General features: G+C 57.0%; 1 protein-coding gene across 3 annotated transcripts in view; it reads left to right on the top strand.

Annotated features, from left to right (window-relative positions):
* The first annotated feature begins 667 nt into the window (after positions 1 to 667).
* The window catches only part of DAGLA (diacylglycerol lipase alpha), a 60,098-nt gene continuing 43,668 nt past the window's right edge, over positions 668 to 17,097 (top strand). For 2 of the 3 annotated variants that reach the window (XM_031459484.2, XM_031459482.2), the window contains exon 1: positions 668 to 775. The gene's annotated coding sequence lies outside the window, so the exon portion shown is untranslated. The remainder of the gene's footprint in view (positions 776 to 17,097) is intronic. The other variant, XM_064492268.1, reaches the window with a different exon arrangement.

Below are 17,097 nucleotides of genomic sequence, written 5' to 3'. Positions count from 1 at the left end.
CGTGGCACGCGGACAGTGGTGCTCGGCTCAAAGGCTCAAGGCTAACTCTCAGGGAAAGTGTGTTAAGTGAATGAATGGGAGAGCGTGAGGCAGATTAGAATGGGTGATTTTCTTTCTTTGCCGGGAATTCACATTTGACCAAGCGCCCTTTTGGATACTAGGCACGATGCTGGGCACTATAGGGGTGAGGAGTGAGGGGAGGACACAGATGATGAATATGTGCTTTGACCTCCCAGGAGCGCTCAGCACCCGGAGGAGGTGGAACTCATCTTTCCCTTTCCTCCTCCCCAATGAACCAGTTCTCCACTGATCCTACACGCTTTCTTGCCTCTCCCACGCTAAACCCGGTCACGCGGGGCCTGAGGGAGAAGGACCCAGGCATCTCCCTTCCCCGCATGCAGCGCGGCAGGTCCTGCCCCTCCCGGCCGCCCACGCAACCCCAGCCGCGGCCAGAGCCGGGCGCCCACCGCCCCCACGCCCCGGGCGCGAGCCCGCGAAAGACTCCGCTCGCTCTGGCCTCGGCGCCGCTCCCCTCCCTGGCACCAGGGGGCGCTGCCGCCCCACGGCCGTCGCCATGGTCACCGCTGGCGGCGGAGTGGGGTTTACGTAAAGGACGCAGCGTCCCCCGGGGGGCGGAGGCGGCCTTCGCGCCGGCGCCGGCGCCCTGCGGAAGCGGCGTTAGTGAATTGGGGCCTTGGGGAGCCCAGGATGGAGGTGGCGGTCGCGGCGGCGGCGGCGGCGGCGGCGGCGGGCCGAGCCCTGCGGCGGGCTAGAGGTACGGGGAAAGGCAGGAGCCGTGGGCCGGGCCCCGGGCGCGGGCGCGGTGCGAGCGGCGCGGCAGCTGGGCAGTGTCCAGGGCGCTCGGTGGCCCGCCCGATGGGTCTGCAGGCGGAGGTGCGGCTGCCACTCGAGCCCGTGGCAGGTGTGAGATCCGTGGAGCCCCTGGCACTGGCGTGGGTATGGTGACACCCGTGGCGCGGGCGTGGGCAGCATAGGTCTGGCACAGGCAGCGTGGTTTTACTGTCACGGGTGTCAGAAGACTCACCCCCACCTTGGTGTGGTGGTGGCTGCCCAGGTGTGAGGCGGGTGCAGCCCTCTGTGCAGGTAGGGGTTGGGCACAGCATTCGGACTGGTTCTGGGGTGGCGGTGGCCGGCTCGTGGGCGCATGGTGGTGCCCCTGGCATGGGTGGTGAGGAAGTGCTGTCATTAGTAAGGTGTTGGATGGTTCTGGCCTTGACATGGTCTGGAGCAGTGGCATCCAGGGCTTGAAGAATCGGTGTCCTCATCATGGCAGGAGTTCCTGGCATGACTGTGAGAAATGGCAATGGCCCAGCGTGATGCCCGGGGCAGCCTGGCCCTGTGAGGGGAGAATCCATGGCCCTCAGACCCTGGTGGATGGGAAGGGTAAACGCCCATCCTCCCACTCTGGTGATGATGAGGGGCATGGCCTCTGTCACAGGGGCCACTGTCACACTTTTAATATCTGTTGTGTACACTGGACTGAGGAAGGCAGAAGCTGGGAGAAGGTTGGTGTCCTTTCTAATGGACAGGAAAGAGAGATGCCAGGTGATGCTTCTAGTATGAGGACCCTGATGGTGACCCAGACAGAGACCTGTCCAGGTACTGGCGTTGTCCTGGGCTCTTGAATTCATCCAGCTTTGGGGAGGAGGGGAGAGGTGGCTTGTTCTCAGCTCTGCTCGCTGTCCCTGAACTTGTGTCCTGAGACATGTGCAGGGCCGCGAGGTGGGTCATGTCTTTGGGCCAGGGGAGGTGCGGTGCTCTGGCCATCTGTAGTCCCCGGGCCCTGCCTTTTCCTTGAGTTGATGGTTCTCCCCTCAGAGTCTGGGAGTTGCCTCTCTTCTTTGATAACGGGAAGCCTTTGGGTCTAGAGGATCATTAGGGGGATGTTCTAAAGTTGAGTCTACAGCCACCAGGAGTGTGCTAGGCTGGCGTCTGGCCTCACGAGCCCTTTGGAAAGCTTTGGGTGAGGGGCCCACTCAGCGTCACATGTGCTCTACTTCATAGAGGGGCAATTTACAGACCCCCCAGAGAAGTCTTAGGATGTGGGGGAAATTGTTAGGTCTTTGTGGATCTCTTGGGGAAGTGGAATCGGAGGATAGAAGAATAAATGAGGCTGGGCCTGGGGAAGGCCATTAGGAGTCCAGAAAGAAAAACTGAGGGTGTGGGAGACTAGGGTGGGGGTGGCAGCTCATTTGCTAAACTAGGTGCTTAGGGATGCTGCTGAGGTTCCTTAAAGCTGGAGTGTTGTCCCATGCATTTGGAACCAGAAAACGTGAATTCCAGTCTTGCCCATGTGACCTTGAGCAGGTGACTTTACCTCTCAGAGCCACATCAGAAGATAGCCACAGAGGAGGACTGGTGGTGCATGTGGAAACCCTTTGTGAAAAGCTGTACAAAGGTTGGGGATTATCACCAGGTAAAGAGACCAGGACAGGAGGCGAGAGGAAATGGAGGCATGGAATGTGATTGGGGAGGAAGGCCGCCGGAAGGTCTAGGGCCTGTCATAGGGAATTAGAGGCCGTGAGCGTAAAGGCTCCTGGTGGGGAAAAGTGGGATCTGTTGACATTGTGAGTCAGCTGCTGAGCTGGAACCAGGCCCCAGGTCTCCCGAGGATGGTCCCCAGCATGGCCGCAGCAACTGTAGAGTCCGGCAGGAGGGGCCCAAGCAAGAGGGGGCCCTTCGCTGAGGCTGCAGACATGTTCCTGGCTGTGCAGGGCTGGGAGGTGGCGGTGGCTTACAGATCAGGGGTACCTGTGTGGGAAGGAGACTTGGAAGTGTGTGTGTTTTCTCTTGAGAATTTCCTCTGGCTCTGGGTTCAGAGGATGCGGGTAGGGAGCAGCCGTATCAGCTTTTTGGGGGCTGTGGCATATATAGGGCTGGGTGGTCTGTGAGGTCTGAGGTCCCATGAGGTTGAAGATGGATGGCAGGAGGCTGGGGCCCATGGAGGATGCACTTGGATATGTGGGGCAAGAAGAGGGCAACGGACACCCTCAGAGAGGTCCTCTGAGGGTAGATAGGTGTAGTAGGAATTCCCCAGGATGTGGGCCCCCTTCTGTCTAAAGGGCCTTCCCAGGTGGAGAAGATGAGGGTGGCTGCCAATTGCTTTGCTTTCTGCCAGTGAGGCCTAGTTCCTAACAATGGTCAGCAGAGCCTGAATTACATACCCCACAGCTAGAAGCCTTTGCACGGGAAGATCTGTTTCTGGTGAACCCAGGCCCACTTCTGCAGCATTCCATGTGGGCGTCTGTCTTAGCCAGCAATTCATTGCACAAGCTTGGTCCCCGAGGCAGAAAGTTTTTGCCCTGCATCCATGCTGCAGTGTACAGCCACGTGGGGTGAAGGAGGACACGGCCCTGCCAGGCCCAGGGTGGTGAGCTGACTTTTCCAAGCCGAGGCACTTGCCCTGCCCAAGGCCATGCCACCTGAACACTGCCTGGCTCAGCAAGATCTCCCTCGGCTGCTTGTTCCCGGGTTGGCTCAAGGTGCCTGAGGCCTGTCCCACACGCTCCCTGCAGCCCCTTTCGCTGCCTCCCCATGAGTTACCAGCACTTCAGCTCCTGCTTGGAAAGCAGTCCATAAAGAGGGAGCCTCAGGCCTCCCTGATGTGAATATTCAGCATTCGCGTCCCCTCAGCTCACCCTCCACACCTCCGCCTGTTTGTTCTGATTTGCAGCTCAGCCTTATGTTTTTGGGCTCCAGGAGCCCTTTGCAGCCACCCCTTGCCATCTGCTTGGGATGCTGGGACTCTGCATAGCTGAGCTGGGTGGCGGGCAGGGCAGATCAGAGACGCCGACCGGAGGAGTTGGCCTCTGTTTCCCAAAAGCAGAGCAGAGCTTTCTTCGGAGGTTGCAGGCCTTGGGGAGCCCAGCCAGGTCACCGCCACCCCCTGTTGTGGTGCTGATTTGAAGCAAATTCCAGCTGGGGCAGGTGGCGGTAGCATCGGAGCGGCCATTGAGGTGCAAGTGGCTCTCTGGAGCTACGCTGTTTTTCAGATCTGGTCCTCAGTCCTCTTCCCATTTCTTTGTCCATGTTTCTCCAAAAGTTGCTTAACTCAGCTCTTGGCAACCTTTCCTTCCTCAGCTGCCTCATAAATCATGGTGCCCAGTTGCTCAGCTTCACGGGTGCCAGGGAATCGGGCATCTCTGGACAGAGGCTTCTGGGCCAGAGCTGAGAGCACCAGGCCAGCCAGCCACAGCTGAAGGCATGGCCTATTGGTGGAGCCACCTTTCCCTCGGCCCGTCTCCCGGGGCCTAGAAGGACAGCTCTGGGTGTAATCACCTGTTGGCCCAGCACTCCATCTGTGTTCAGTTTCTCCCTGGAATAGCTTTGCATTATACTCTACCGGAGTGGGCAAGTGGCGCTGGGGGAAGTATCAGTGAGCATGCGGTCAGAGGATGATAAATCTTTTAGAACAGTGGAGCCTAGGACATTGTGGGATGTGGTTACCTCCCCAGTGGGCAGAGCTGAAGACTGCTTATCTTGATTTTCCTTTTTCCTTTCTGATACTGACTTTGGCTGGGCTGGATCTCTCTGGGTGGACGGGGGACTGGGTGTGCAGGTGAGGAGGACCCAGGAAACTGCCTTCCCAATGGGAACCTCTTAGCTACTGAAGGGTCAGGGGAGGGGGACCAGGGAGGTGATGTGGAGGGGAGTAGTGTGGCCAAGGGAAAGGGCGTCGGGCAGGGATGCCCAAGTCCTCCACAGGATCAAGGTGGGGAGACCAAGGGTGGAGCCGATCCCGCTGCAGGGCTGCCCAGGGATTGCATGTATGCAAAGCCGCGTGTGCCGGTAAGCCAGCATTTCCGTGGGAAGTGAGGGCTGAGGGGGTGTGGAGCGCCTGGTGGCGTGGGAACTTGTGGGCTTCTGTGTCTGGCTGGCCCAGTGTCAGTGGGTGTGTGCAGTGGGGTCTTGCCGGGCTCCACGAAGCAGGAGAGAACAGTGGGAGTAGTGGGTAGGTCTCCTTCCAGCTCCAGGAGGGTGAGTTTAACATCTCCGCGTGATCTTACAAGAAGAGCCTCTCTGCTTTCTCAGTTTTCCTTAGAAGGAAGCCAGGGCTGGGGGTGTGGCTCTCTGATGCCCATATGTGCTCACACACGCCTGCTTCCACCTCTTCCCCAAGCCCACTGGGAAGTCACCCGGGGACAGTCTACCTGGGTGACAGAGGAGAGCAATATAGCCCATGGGCCTGACAACTTGAGACTCTGGAGTCAAACAGACCCGAGTTTGAATTCTGGTACCTCTCTACACCTCAGTTTCCTCATCTGTAAGGTGGGGACAGTAAAACCTCCCACCAGGTGGTTGTAAGAATCCCACACAGATGGCTGGTCAGTGGACAGACCCTGATAGAGGCAAACACACTCAGTAAATGTTTTGTTCCTGCTGCCAAGATCTTTTCCATAGAAAAATGGTTACATCATGATCTGCATACACTGGCACCAGGAAAGATGTAATAGGTCATGTCCCTTTTCTTGATAAGGAGAAATTAGCTCCACCTTGCCCTTGGCATGGATGGAATCTGGTGTATCTGTCAGCAGAATCATACACAAGATAAAGTTTGGTGCCTGGGGAATGTTTCCACTCTGATTGAGTTGATAGTGATTTCTTGAACATCTACTGAAGGTTGGGGTCAGTGAGGGCCATGGAGATGAATTGGACATACCAGAGCCTACAAGGTATAAATTCTGGTGTTCACAATCTGTTGAGAAGATAAAAGATGGACATAGAGGTCTACGCTGTAATTTCAAGAGGTAGGTGCTACCAGGGGTCAAAGGAGAGAGAGTAACTCAAACCAGGGAGATCAGGGGAGACTTAAGTAGCAATGGCCTTTCACCTGGGCCATCCAGGTGATTGTAGAGGAAACAGCAGCAACAGGGGACGTGGCTGGGAAAGCGAGTTGCCATGGTCTGGTATGACTGTAGTGTGCAGGAAACGTAAGCGATGAAAGGTTGAAAAGTGAGCATGGGCGGTCACTAAAGTGTTCTGAACGAGAGTGTGTGCCGGGAAGAGCTGGCTGGGAGCAGGTGCCAGGGGGCCTGGGGAACAGGAGAGGGGAGACCAGCTGGCAACTAGGGCAGGTGCCAGGTTGGAGGGCTTGAACCTGGGCAGTGGCTGCCCTGGGTTGGGGAGGGGCGGGAGGGGGAGAGGCCAACCTGATTGATCACGGAGACGGGTGGAAGCCATGAGGTTTGTCACTTTGGTCAGTAAGAGGTGGGGCGTCGAAATCCCAGCCTCAGATGCGGCTCCCACACTTGACTTTCAGCTGTTTTGACTCCGGTGGGTTCCAGGCTGGAGTGTGAGCAGGAGGTTGTCACGATCCCCTGAAGGGGGCTGTTCTAGTCCCTGAGGACCGACCAAGGGGGTTCCAGTATTCTTAGCGCTTATTTCCAGGTGTTTGATCATATTCTCAGCAAATTACCCCTAGAAATTTCGCCTGCCTGAGTTCGGCCCAGGAGGTTACTATTCTGGGAATTTTCATCAAAATCCTCTCGGTGTTTGAAAGTTCTCTGAGCTGGGGTGGGGGGTGGGGTGGGGGTGCTGGGGGGAGGAGGGGAGCAGGGCATATCTTCACCTGTGTTTTGGGAGTTGCTCCTGGCTGCAGAGGCTGCTGGCCGGGGCTGGGGCAGGTGGGCCATACGTGAGGCAGGACACTGCCTCTAATTCATCCCAAAGAGGCCCCTTACCGTTACCTCTCCTGGAGCCATTTAATTAATTTATGATTGATGTTCCTGGACTTAGTTGAGGTTAATTTATTATTGATGTCCCTTCATTATATACATCCACCCTGCACCTCCCAGCACATGGCTGCTTCCGCTGCCAGCTGCACAGTGGGGTGAGCTCTGTGGGGCTGCTGGCCCTACCCCTACCCCAGGGACTGAGCCCTGCACTTGGCTTTTGCCAAAGCCCTGCAGATTTGAGGGTCAGGAAGCCTCAGGGCCTCTGTCTCCGGCATCTTTGCTCAGCCACAAAGTAACAGTAATAATAACAATAGTTTCCATTCTGTAAAGCAGGGAACTAAACCTGGCACAACATATAGTATAGAGAGGATCTCATTTATTTCTTGTGATAGGTACTCCCTCCACTCCCCCATCCATCTACCCGAGTCTTACAGGAGGTGCAGAGAGGGTGAGTTACCTACCCAAGGACACACAGCAAGTAGGTGGGGGGCCAGGGTTTGAAGCCAAGACCCTACTCTCCTCTCTGAGCCTTGCTTCTCCTTCAGGCCCACATGGCCCCCTCCCCCGTGACGCCTTTCTTCCTGCCCCACTGCACCCTGGGACTGTCCTGTCTGTCATGATCAGGTGGCCAAGCGCTGGCGCCCCTCTGAGCGCATGTTGTTAAATGTTCGTGGCTTGTTCCCCTTGCTAATCCATGTCCTCATTGAAGACTAACAATGACGGCAAAGAGCACTTACTGAGCACACACGCCAGGCGCCATGCTAAGCACTTTTCATGCGTTAGCTCGTTTAATCCCCATAACCACCCGCGAGGCAGGTGGTATTAACCTGTTTTATAGGTGAGGTTAAATGTGCTCTAGGCACTCAGCTGATAGATGGCAGGGCATCCTGGGCTCCAGCAGCCTTGAGATACAGAGTGATGGTCTCATTCTCCCTGTAATTCTCTTCTCTCTCCAGCTCCTCTGGCCTGTTTATCAGATATCTGTATATTTATCCAACAGCCTCAAACCTTTTGCATGTCTGGCCTGAAGTCAAACCTTCTGTGTCAAGCCTCCTCCTTTGCCATGGGGACCAGGAGTCCCCACTCCTGGGATTCTGGTTTGGGTGATTTTAGTGAGACAGCAAGGCAGGTGAAGGGTGTCGGGCCTGGATTCTGCCCCCGGCTCTGCTGGGAAACTTCAGATGAATCAGTCAGTCTTTCTGAGCTTCAGTTGCCCCATTTGTATAATGGCAACAGTGATATTTACTCTCTCTCCTGCATTGGCTGTTCCTGTGCTTAGAGGCGATGCTGGATGGGAAAGCGACAAGGCTGATCATGGGTTAGAATTGCTTGTGTGTGAGAGTCAAAGATTTAGGAGCTGGCATGAAGGCCAGGAATGCTTAAGGCCAGGCCAGGGCCTCTGCCCCCACCCTCTAAGCTGCCCAGTTGGGCTAGTGAATTCCATGGTTTGTCAGGTGGCAAGGCCTTGCTCAAGGACTCTGATCAGCTAGCCACTGGACAGGAGGTCCTTAGAGGGGGGACAGGCCCCAGTCTAGTGTCCCTTGAAGGCCACCCCTGCTGCTCTGGGGCCTCGGATTGTGTAGGAGCACAGGGGGCCCGCCTGGAGTTCTGGGCCTCCCCCACCCCTCTTGTCTCCCACATGCCTGGGCAGCCTGACTAGGTGGATTCAGGCAGGGTTTGGTGAGGAAGGGGGAGGGTTCACCACACAGCCGCCAGAACCTCTCCTCACCCCTCAAAATATGCGGAAAGCCTAGTGAAGAGGTGAGCCCTGCGTCTGTCTGTTCCGGAAAGCGGTGAGACTGTCAGCCTCTCGATGGCAGGCTTCCCAGGGCGTTGGCTAGAAACCCTCTGCTTTCTCATCGGCTTTACTCGAGCACAGTTTCTGCGCCAGGCTGGGCCTGGGGAGCCCAGTGTGTACTTCCCGGGTTCCCCCTACCCTGGGCCCCGAAGGGGAGTGTGGAGGCCTCAGACTGTGGGTAGGGGTGAGGCCCGCCTGGTATGGCTGTTGGAAATCTGTGGCCGGGTTGCAGTGAGGTGACGGCTTGTTTCACTTCCCAAGTTTCCGCCCTCCGCTGGCGGGGATTACATCAGGCTCCCGCTTCATCCAAGCTCCGGGGCTGCCCCAGGACTGCCGCCCCGCTGCAGTGTCAGGCTGGCTGCAGCACCTCCGCGCAGCCCTGGGCCCAGCAGCTGAGGGGACTGTCCTGGCCCCTGCAGCCTTGCCAGATGTGCTGCCTCCAGCTTGGCTCTGCCTGCTCGCCTGCTCAGGACTGCCTCGGCTCCCAGACCATGCCGCCTGTTCATTCCTCCAGTCACCCACTTCTGATTCTCTCTTTAAATTCAGCCTAACATGGGCCTGTGAACGTGGGCTTTAGCATAAAGACGGAGCTCCGTTTGAGTCCACTTCTACTTGGGCGTGTCACTTAACCTCTCTGAGCCTCAATTTCCTCATCTCTAAAATAAAGGACCTAGTAGAAAAAGGCACACTGGGCAACTGTTGGGAGCTAATGAGATGCCACCTCGGAAGTTCCACCCAGTGCCAAGAGCATTGGAGGTAATAAATGTCACCTGTTGTTATCACCAGTGCCTGTTCCTTCTGCTCTTCTATCCACCCAGACGGTGCTAAGTTGAGAGGACCCTCCCTTTCCTGAGGATGCATTCCTGCAGCCAGGCAACCCTGGCACCACCTGGCCCTTCTAGGCTGCTTCTCAGAGCTGGCAGTGTCCCACCGTCCCTCTGGCATCTGACCCTGTTCCCACCCCAACCCTCTCCAAGGTGGCCTTTCCCCCTTTCTTTCCTCTCCTAGTTTGGTTTCCTTCCCTTTAGCACCTCTTCCATGTGGCTGCCCTTTGTTTGTCCACCTTTTCCTCCCCTGAGACCTTTAGGGGAAGCCAGTGTCTTTTCTCAGAGACTCTCTGACCGCCTGTGCCAAGCAGTGGCCCCTCAGGCCCTCCCATTCCCCTGGGCTGTAGGAATGATGGCCGATGGGTCAGACTGTGCCTCTCAAGCATGGGGGTCACGACTTGGCCTGACAGCTAAGAACACTGGCCACCTTGACAAGTCCAGAATCCCACCCGGTCCTCTCCAGTGTGGGAGCCTGTCGGTTGGGGCAGCCTCTCTTGGAGACTCGACAAGGAGGCCAGCTTGTGGGGCCACAGAGCCCCACCTGAGGCTGGAGTTTCCTGTCACAGCAAACCCTCCTTGATCTTAGGGACGTGTAGAAGGAAAAGGCCAGAGTCAACCCCGGTATCCAGAAAAACTGGCCGCATCTGGAGTCTCTTTCCTCCTGGGAAGACAAGGAATTTTTCTCAAGAGGTGATTTCAGCTTCATACCTTTGAAAGAACTTGGTCTTCCGCCGACCCTGTTCCTGGGCCTGGGGCCAGACTGCGGAGCACAGAATAGTTCTGCCGCTTGTAACCTCCTGTCCACCCATTCTCAGGGATACTTGTCAACAGCTACTGCATGCTAAGTTCTGTGCCCGGAGCTGGGAATTGGAAGAGGAAAGTCACCACCTCGTCCTCAGGGTGTCCTCAGGTTTGGGACTGACACCTAAACAGACAAACAGAATAACAGCAACAATAGCAAAGCCTTCCTGGAGAGTCCTCTCAGCCAGGCACCATCCTGAGGGCTCTGTGTGTGTAACAACTTAATGCAAAGAATAGTGATGATTCTTGGGCAGTGGGTGCCACTGCCCTGGGAGGGAGGCACATGTGTTTGACAGCTGAGGGACAAGTCGAGGATCTCAGTTTCCTTGGAGAATTGAAGGAACCTCCAGTATCTGCAGCTTGAGGCCATGTATCTGCAGCTGGCCAGCTGAGACCCCCATTAGTCTGGCTCCTGCTCTCGGGGTGTTCCTTCTTGCTCCACTACCTTGTGTTGAGTTCCGGGACCCCATGAGCCACAGGAGGGATTCGTTCCTACAGAAGGTAGGCCCCCATTGGCCCCCCTGGTGCTGAGAGGACCAGCCTCCCCCGCCCGGGAGTCTGGGTCATTCCCCACATGTGGGCCTGTCCGTGGCTCAGATCCGGCACCTCGCTGGCCTTGGCAGGCAATGCAGGAATCCTCTCGCCTCGCACGCCCCCTGCCAGCAGTGTTGAGCGGCTGCAGATTGTTCTCCTTGCTGCCTGCCTGCTCTACTGTACAGTTTAATAAATGGCTAATGGGCAGCCCCTGTTCCCCGGAGCCGCCTTCTTCATTTCTCAGCCCCTTTAGAGAGCCTGACCCCCCTCCTCGCCCCAGGTGAACCCCATTCAGCAGGCTTCCGGCAGTGGTAACTAAGCCGGGCGCCCAGCCCACCACCTGCTCAGTACTTTATAAAAGTTTAACCTTAATGGTGTAATGAACTCCCATCACAAAGCAGCTGGAACAGTGCATCCTGGGATGTATAAATTATAGGAGCCCTCTGAAGTTGTAATTGGAAATGGCAGCAACTGGAAGGTTGAAAGGGGCCAGCCTCATTGGGCTGAGCACAGCTATTCTCTACTTCCTTTCAAAAGGCACACAGAACTGAGCCTGGCTGCGAAGAAAGGACGTCCACAGACCAAACTGAGCTCCTGGTTCCTCCGCCCCAGTTCCCACTTCCTGCCCCCGACTGTGTCTGCAGAGCCTGCGGGCTTTGGAGGCGGGACCCCCACCCAGGCCTGTGCCGCAGCCGGAGTGGGCCCCAAGGGAAGGGACCCCGGTGTGGATGTGGCAGACGGGGTAGGATCAGGTCCGTTTCCTGGAGAGCCCCAAGAGCGGTTGGTCAGCCTTCCCCTGGTCTCTGAGGTCTTGTCTGTAATGTGCAGAATTGGAGGCCACCTCTCACAGAGAGTTTGGGGATGGAATGGGAAACTGCAGGGAGTGTTATGATCTGGGTTAGGAGCTCACGCTCTGGAGCTAGACCATCTGGCTTTCTGTCTCAGCTCCTGCTAGTGGCCCTTGTGAGACCTTAAACGAGTCCTTTAACCTTGCAGCTGCAGAATCTCAGCTGTAAAATCAGGGGAGTAATTGACCTGCCTCTGAGGATTGTTAGGAGGATGACGGGGTTAAAGACTCAGCAAAGTGCTGCTTTATTGGGCACGCTGATCCCCTGGGGAGCTTGCCAGTGCAGATCCCTGGTGAGGCTGGTTGGGGCCCAGACCTGGTCCTCGGGACGTGGTTCATGGACCACACCTTGAGCGGCCAGGGCATGGTGTTCAACCCATAGGAAATGCTTCCTAAGTGCCAGCTGTGATTGCCCCTCCAGGCACAGTGTCCATTGCCTGCATCTGCCCAGCACCTGCACATGGTTCCCACATGGGCTTAGTTGAACACGCCTGAGTGTGGCCCATGAGTTGGCAGCAGCACCTGAAAACAGGTTAGAAAAGCAGAATCTCACTGCGCCCCACTGCCCGTACTGAATCAGAATCTCTGGAGAGGGGCCCAGGACTCTGCAGCTTAACCAGCTCAGATGCACTGCCTCTGCTCGCCTCTGGAGCAGGGCTCCTCTGGGTGCAGGGAGGTTAACCCCGGCATCAGAGTCTCGTGGGGTCAGCCATGGTGGGGCTTGCTCAACTCCAGGTTCCTGGGCCCTACCTCAGACCAACTACACAGAATTTCTGGATGGGGCCAGGAAATCTGCATTTACACATCTCCTCGCTGCTCATTCAAGTTTGAGAGTCAGTGGATGTCACCCACTGTCTGAGAGCTGTGGAGCAGGGCAGGACCCCCCCATGCCTCCCTCCCTTCCCACCTTCGCTTCTGCTGGGGGAGAATAAGCCCTAAATGGGAGACAGGAGCTGGGGGCTCCAGCACCTCATGCCTGGGGTCCGGGAGCTGCTCTGCCTTGGGCCCAGCGGTGGGGCTTTTCTCACAGCGAGAAGAGGAAAACAGCCTAATGGCCACCGGTAGGGAATGGGTTGTATAAATTCACATATGCCTTGCATGGATTGCTATACAGTGATGAGGGAAGATTGGGCTGGAAAAACGTTTAATGAAGAGAAATGTTCGCCTTCACTAGCTCAGTGAAAAAAAGTAGGTACAGATTGATCTCATATTTGGACGGGGAAAAAAGACTAGACAGATGTTGATAGGTAATACTTTTCCTAGATGGATCATGGATGATTGCTATTTTCTTTTTTTTCTTTCCCTTTCTCTCTCCCTCTCTTTTTTTGTTTCTGTTTTCTATGGAGAACGTGTATATTGTGATAAGAAGGGAAAAGTAGGCACAGCTAAACATGTCTGGTCCAGGGTCCTCCATCACAGGTCCCAGGACAGTGTTCCTCTTGCTCAGCCTTCACCTTGGTGTCCCTCGTCCCCAGGCTGTGCCTGGTGTTCCCCAGTCCTCTCCCACTTTTCCCTTTCCTCTCTGCTTTTGAGTCTTCCCTAGTGATGGCAGGGCATCTGCTCCACTTTGTATGAGAGGAAAGAGTGGGGAGGGAAGAGCCAAGGGATGGGAGGCGACCCTGGCTTGCAAGTCTCTGGGGCTGAGTTCAGTTTTCATCAGGGCATCACCTAGGAGCCTAAGCCTACATTCCAGAGTCTAGGCACATAGGATGGCTCTGGAAGTAATGGGTGAATGAATGGGGCTTGGAATGCAGCCAATGACATAGCAAGGACCCATAGCTGTGTGACCTCAGGCACATCAGTGTACCTCTCTGGGCTTAGAGTCTTCATCTCTAAGATTCAGGGAGTCAGCAAATCTTGTACTCTTGATTTCCTCAGGCCCCTCCAGCTCTCAGCTCTGGTGAATCTCATACCTTCCCACTCCTGCTCCTTTGCCTGGTTTTCTAAGCAGTTTGTACTGTCCAGGAAGACCCCACCTGTCTACTGCAGCTGCCCAGTGAGATGGTGTGCAGAAGCAGCTGCTCAGGGCAGGGCACTCGAGGCAAGGGCAAAGGGAGGAGCGGGAGGAAGGGAGACCCATGATGCTGGGAAACGAGAGTAAGCCAGCCGCCAATAGCAGAGTACTTAAGGGCACCTGAGCATTTCTGGATCTGACATTGGCCTCCCAGGAACCCTTCGTAGCTTTTGTCCTGCCTGTGATCAGGTGTCACTTTTCATCATCTTCTGGCCAGAGCTGCCTTTATCCCAGTACCTCTTGCCTGGCTTTGTGGCTGAGACCCCGTTTCCATCAGGCCCCAGCGGCCGGAGTCTCTAGCCCTTTGAGCTGCTGTTTTCCAGTGAGTGGCTCAATGGGGTGAGGGAGTGGAAATCCATTCAAGCCATTTGTTTTAAAGACATTTCAGTAAACTCGTGGGATTTGTGGTCACTTCTTTTCGGTTTTCTTTCAAATAAATGGTTGGGTTTCTGGGTCTCCCCCACCACCAACTTCCCTGCCTGGCAGCAACCCAGAGGCAGGAATTGGGTGCTAACGATGGTGCTCCAGGAGGAGGAGGCAGGCCTCTGTGCTGGCTGGGGCTTAGCTCCTGCACAAGGTGCATTTGCCCAGGGGTTCTGGGAGGGTGTGTGTGGAGGGTAGGGGGGACAAGAATGAGTGAGCCTTGCTTCTCCCCTCACCTTTCTCCCAGGTGGTGAACTCCTGTTCAGCCGTCAGCACCGGCTACGAAGCCTTCTCTGTCTGCCTTGGGCTAAGCAGCAGTCCTTGCTGTGGGATTTCTGGCATCATAGCCCTGTACTCACTGACCTGCCTGTGGTTTTCCTCATCATTCTGCATTGCGAGCTGCTTGAGGTTGGGGCTTGTCCTTTTCATGTTCACAGCCCCAGAAGCTCCTTCTTAAGATGCTGCTGAGTGCATCTGAAGCCTCAGCTGGCAGGTCTGCTTTCCCGCCCTGGTCATGGAGCCCACCTGAGGCAGTGAGAGGGGCATGCTCAGAACATCACCCTCCCCTCACCTATGCGGAAAGTAGCCCTGCCTGGGCAGGTGTCAGGCTGGAAGGGAACGGGTGACACTCAACTGGGAAGCACCAGCCAGGCAGGATCTTGCCCACCGCCCGCTGGGCCCCTTGCACCCTTAGGCAGCCAGCAGCAAAGAAATGTCTGCTAACGCCAACTGCCAACCGGTCTGGCGGGTTTGTGTGGACCTGGCCGGGTTTCTCTCAAGGGATAGGATGTCCTGCTGGGAGCAGGCTTTGTGCCTGTCCTTTCTGTCCTTACCCTTTCAGGCGTCCAGGCTGCTCCCCTCCCGGCCTTGCTTTCCTCTCTGCCCCACCTCCCTCCTCTCAGGCAGAGCCTTGACCCTGCCCTTCCTGGGGTCCAGGACAGGACAGGGCCCCACAGGAACGAGGTAGGGTGTCCCTGCCCCACCACATGAGGCCCTGGAGGTACTGAGACCCTGGAAAGCAGGATACCCAGTGGCTGGGGTGGCAGGCCCCAGGCAGTTGCTGGCCATGGCCATGATGACCAGGCTCCCACCTTCTCCTCAGCTGATGCTTCGGGGATAAGGAACTGGAGCCCCAAAGAGGCCACAGAGCAAGGCCCAGGAGCAGAGCCCTCACTCATAGGGCTTTTCCAAGCCAGGACTCCTCCTGGCCCCCCTGGCCAGGCTCCCATCTCAAGGAGCAGGAAATGGGGGTGGGGGATCCCGGGTGTTCCTCCCACCCTCTGCTGGGAGGGGCTGGGCCCCCTCGCTCTGTAGGTGTCAGCGGAACTGTCACCCAGCGGCGGGCGCTGGTGCCGGGATTTCCCTCGCTGACTCACCCCGGCCTGGCTGTGCCTCAGCCCAGGCAGGAGTTGTTTGTGAAGGTGTCTGCATAGTGACAGCGACCCACATGGAGGGAGTCCCGGGAACCGAGGAGCTGGGAGCAGGGACAGATCCCCCCACAGAGCCCTGGGGCCTCCCTCCTGCCCCAGTGCCCCCCAACCCTGCTGCCTACCCCCCACATCTCCATCCAGCACAGCACCCCCACTTCCCAACACAGGAGTAGCTGCAAGGCCTCCAAGGTCTTGCGAACAGGCCTGGCTGCTCCCTGCCTGCTCCCTGCCTCCCTAAAAGATTCCCCCAAGGGTGATGAAATGCCTTCCCTGCAGAGGACAGAGAAGCCATTGATTCCCTTGGTCCCCAGGCATTTCATAGACAGGGCAGCCGGGTGGGGGACTGTTAGAGGCAGGAAGTGGGGCCAGCACAGTGACCCTGCCAGGGGCCAAGGACCCCTGGAGAAAGGGTGAAACTGTAGGCTCCCCTCTAGAATTCACACAAGCCTGTGTGCAATTTCCGGGCCCACAGATGCCCTGGAGCACATCTTCAGGCCCTCCCAGCCGCCAGCTGCCTGTGCCACCCTTGGGGAGAGTGGCAGTGGGGTGGAGGTGTCGCAATTACCGTGTGTGGGGGACTGGGGGAGGACCGAGCAGACAGAACTGTGGAGAGCAGGCCTGTGGGGGCGGCAGCAGCAGGGCCGCGTGGGGCGAGCTGGGTTGGAAGGGGGATGGGATGCACAGTTCTGGGTGATTGCCCCAGAAATCCTGCCTTCTGTTTGCTGAAGGGACGGAGAATCACCCCCTGACGTCTCCAGACTGCAATAGCAGGGGCTGGCAGCCCCCAACCCCGGGGGCCAAACTGCCAAGGCTGAAGTTCACAGGGGACATTCGGGACCTTGGTATAGTTCAGTCTAGGCAGGCAGACTTCTCAGCCCCCTACGCACCCTCCTGGTCTGGTGAGAGATACAACAGTTTCTGCTGACTGCGTGCCACGTGGCAGCTCCAGTGTCTCTAATGAACAGGCTGCCTAGCCCCCTACAAGCATGTCCAGCCTTGTTGGCCACGTTAATCCCCCTGTGAGCAGGCTCAGGGCAAGGAAGTCCCTGGAAGGCATGTGGCCTGTGGGTCCTGCCTCCTGAGCCGTGGGGCTGGGGGCACAGCCAAGAGGGCAGGGCTCTCCCTGCGCAGCTTCCGGCTCAGCCCACTGCTGCGATCAGGGGCATGGAGGCTGACTGGAAGCGACCTGAGCAGGCAGCGTGAACGGGCAGGGCACAAGGGAGGCCTGACCCGAAGTGTGATGGGCCGTCAAGGCAGAGCCAGCACCCCTGAGCCCTCCAAGGGCGGCTCTCCTTAAAGATCAGAAGGCAGCCCTGCATGGGAGCCTGCTGAGGCCCCAGAAGCTGGGCTGCAGGCCGTATTTTGCTACCAACCTCGTTGTGGCCTGGGGCATTCTTAGCCCTCACTTTCCTCCCTGAAATGGGTGTGTGTGACTCAGTGGCGCTGAAAGTCCCTTCCCATCCGGTTGTTCTGTTTTTCACTAAGCCCCCAGCTTAGAGAATAACGGAGGGCCCCAGGACCTTCTCCTGATGGGCCTAAGTGGCCAGGAGACCCTGCACTGAGGAGCGGGGTGTCGGTCTCCTCTTGGACTCTCTGTGTCTCCTCCCTCCTCCCTGGGGTGGTGGGGTGAAGTGAGATGATGGCTGCAAGCTCCTAGCACAGGCCTTCTGGCAGGTAGTTGGGTTTTCACTGAACAGTAGTTGGTGTTGTTACCCTTATTATCATTAC

The sequence above is a fragment of the Camelus dromedarius genome, chromosome 12 (genome assembly GCF_036321535.1).
Source record: "Camelus dromedarius isolate mCamDro1 chromosome 12, mCamDro1.pat, whole genome shotgun sequence".
Classification (NCBI taxonomy): Eukaryota; Metazoa; Chordata; class Mammalia; order Artiodactyla; family Camelidae; genus Camelus; species Camelus dromedarius.
Note: the sequence above shows the minus strand (reverse complement) of the source record. Positions and strands in the feature narration are given on the sequence as shown.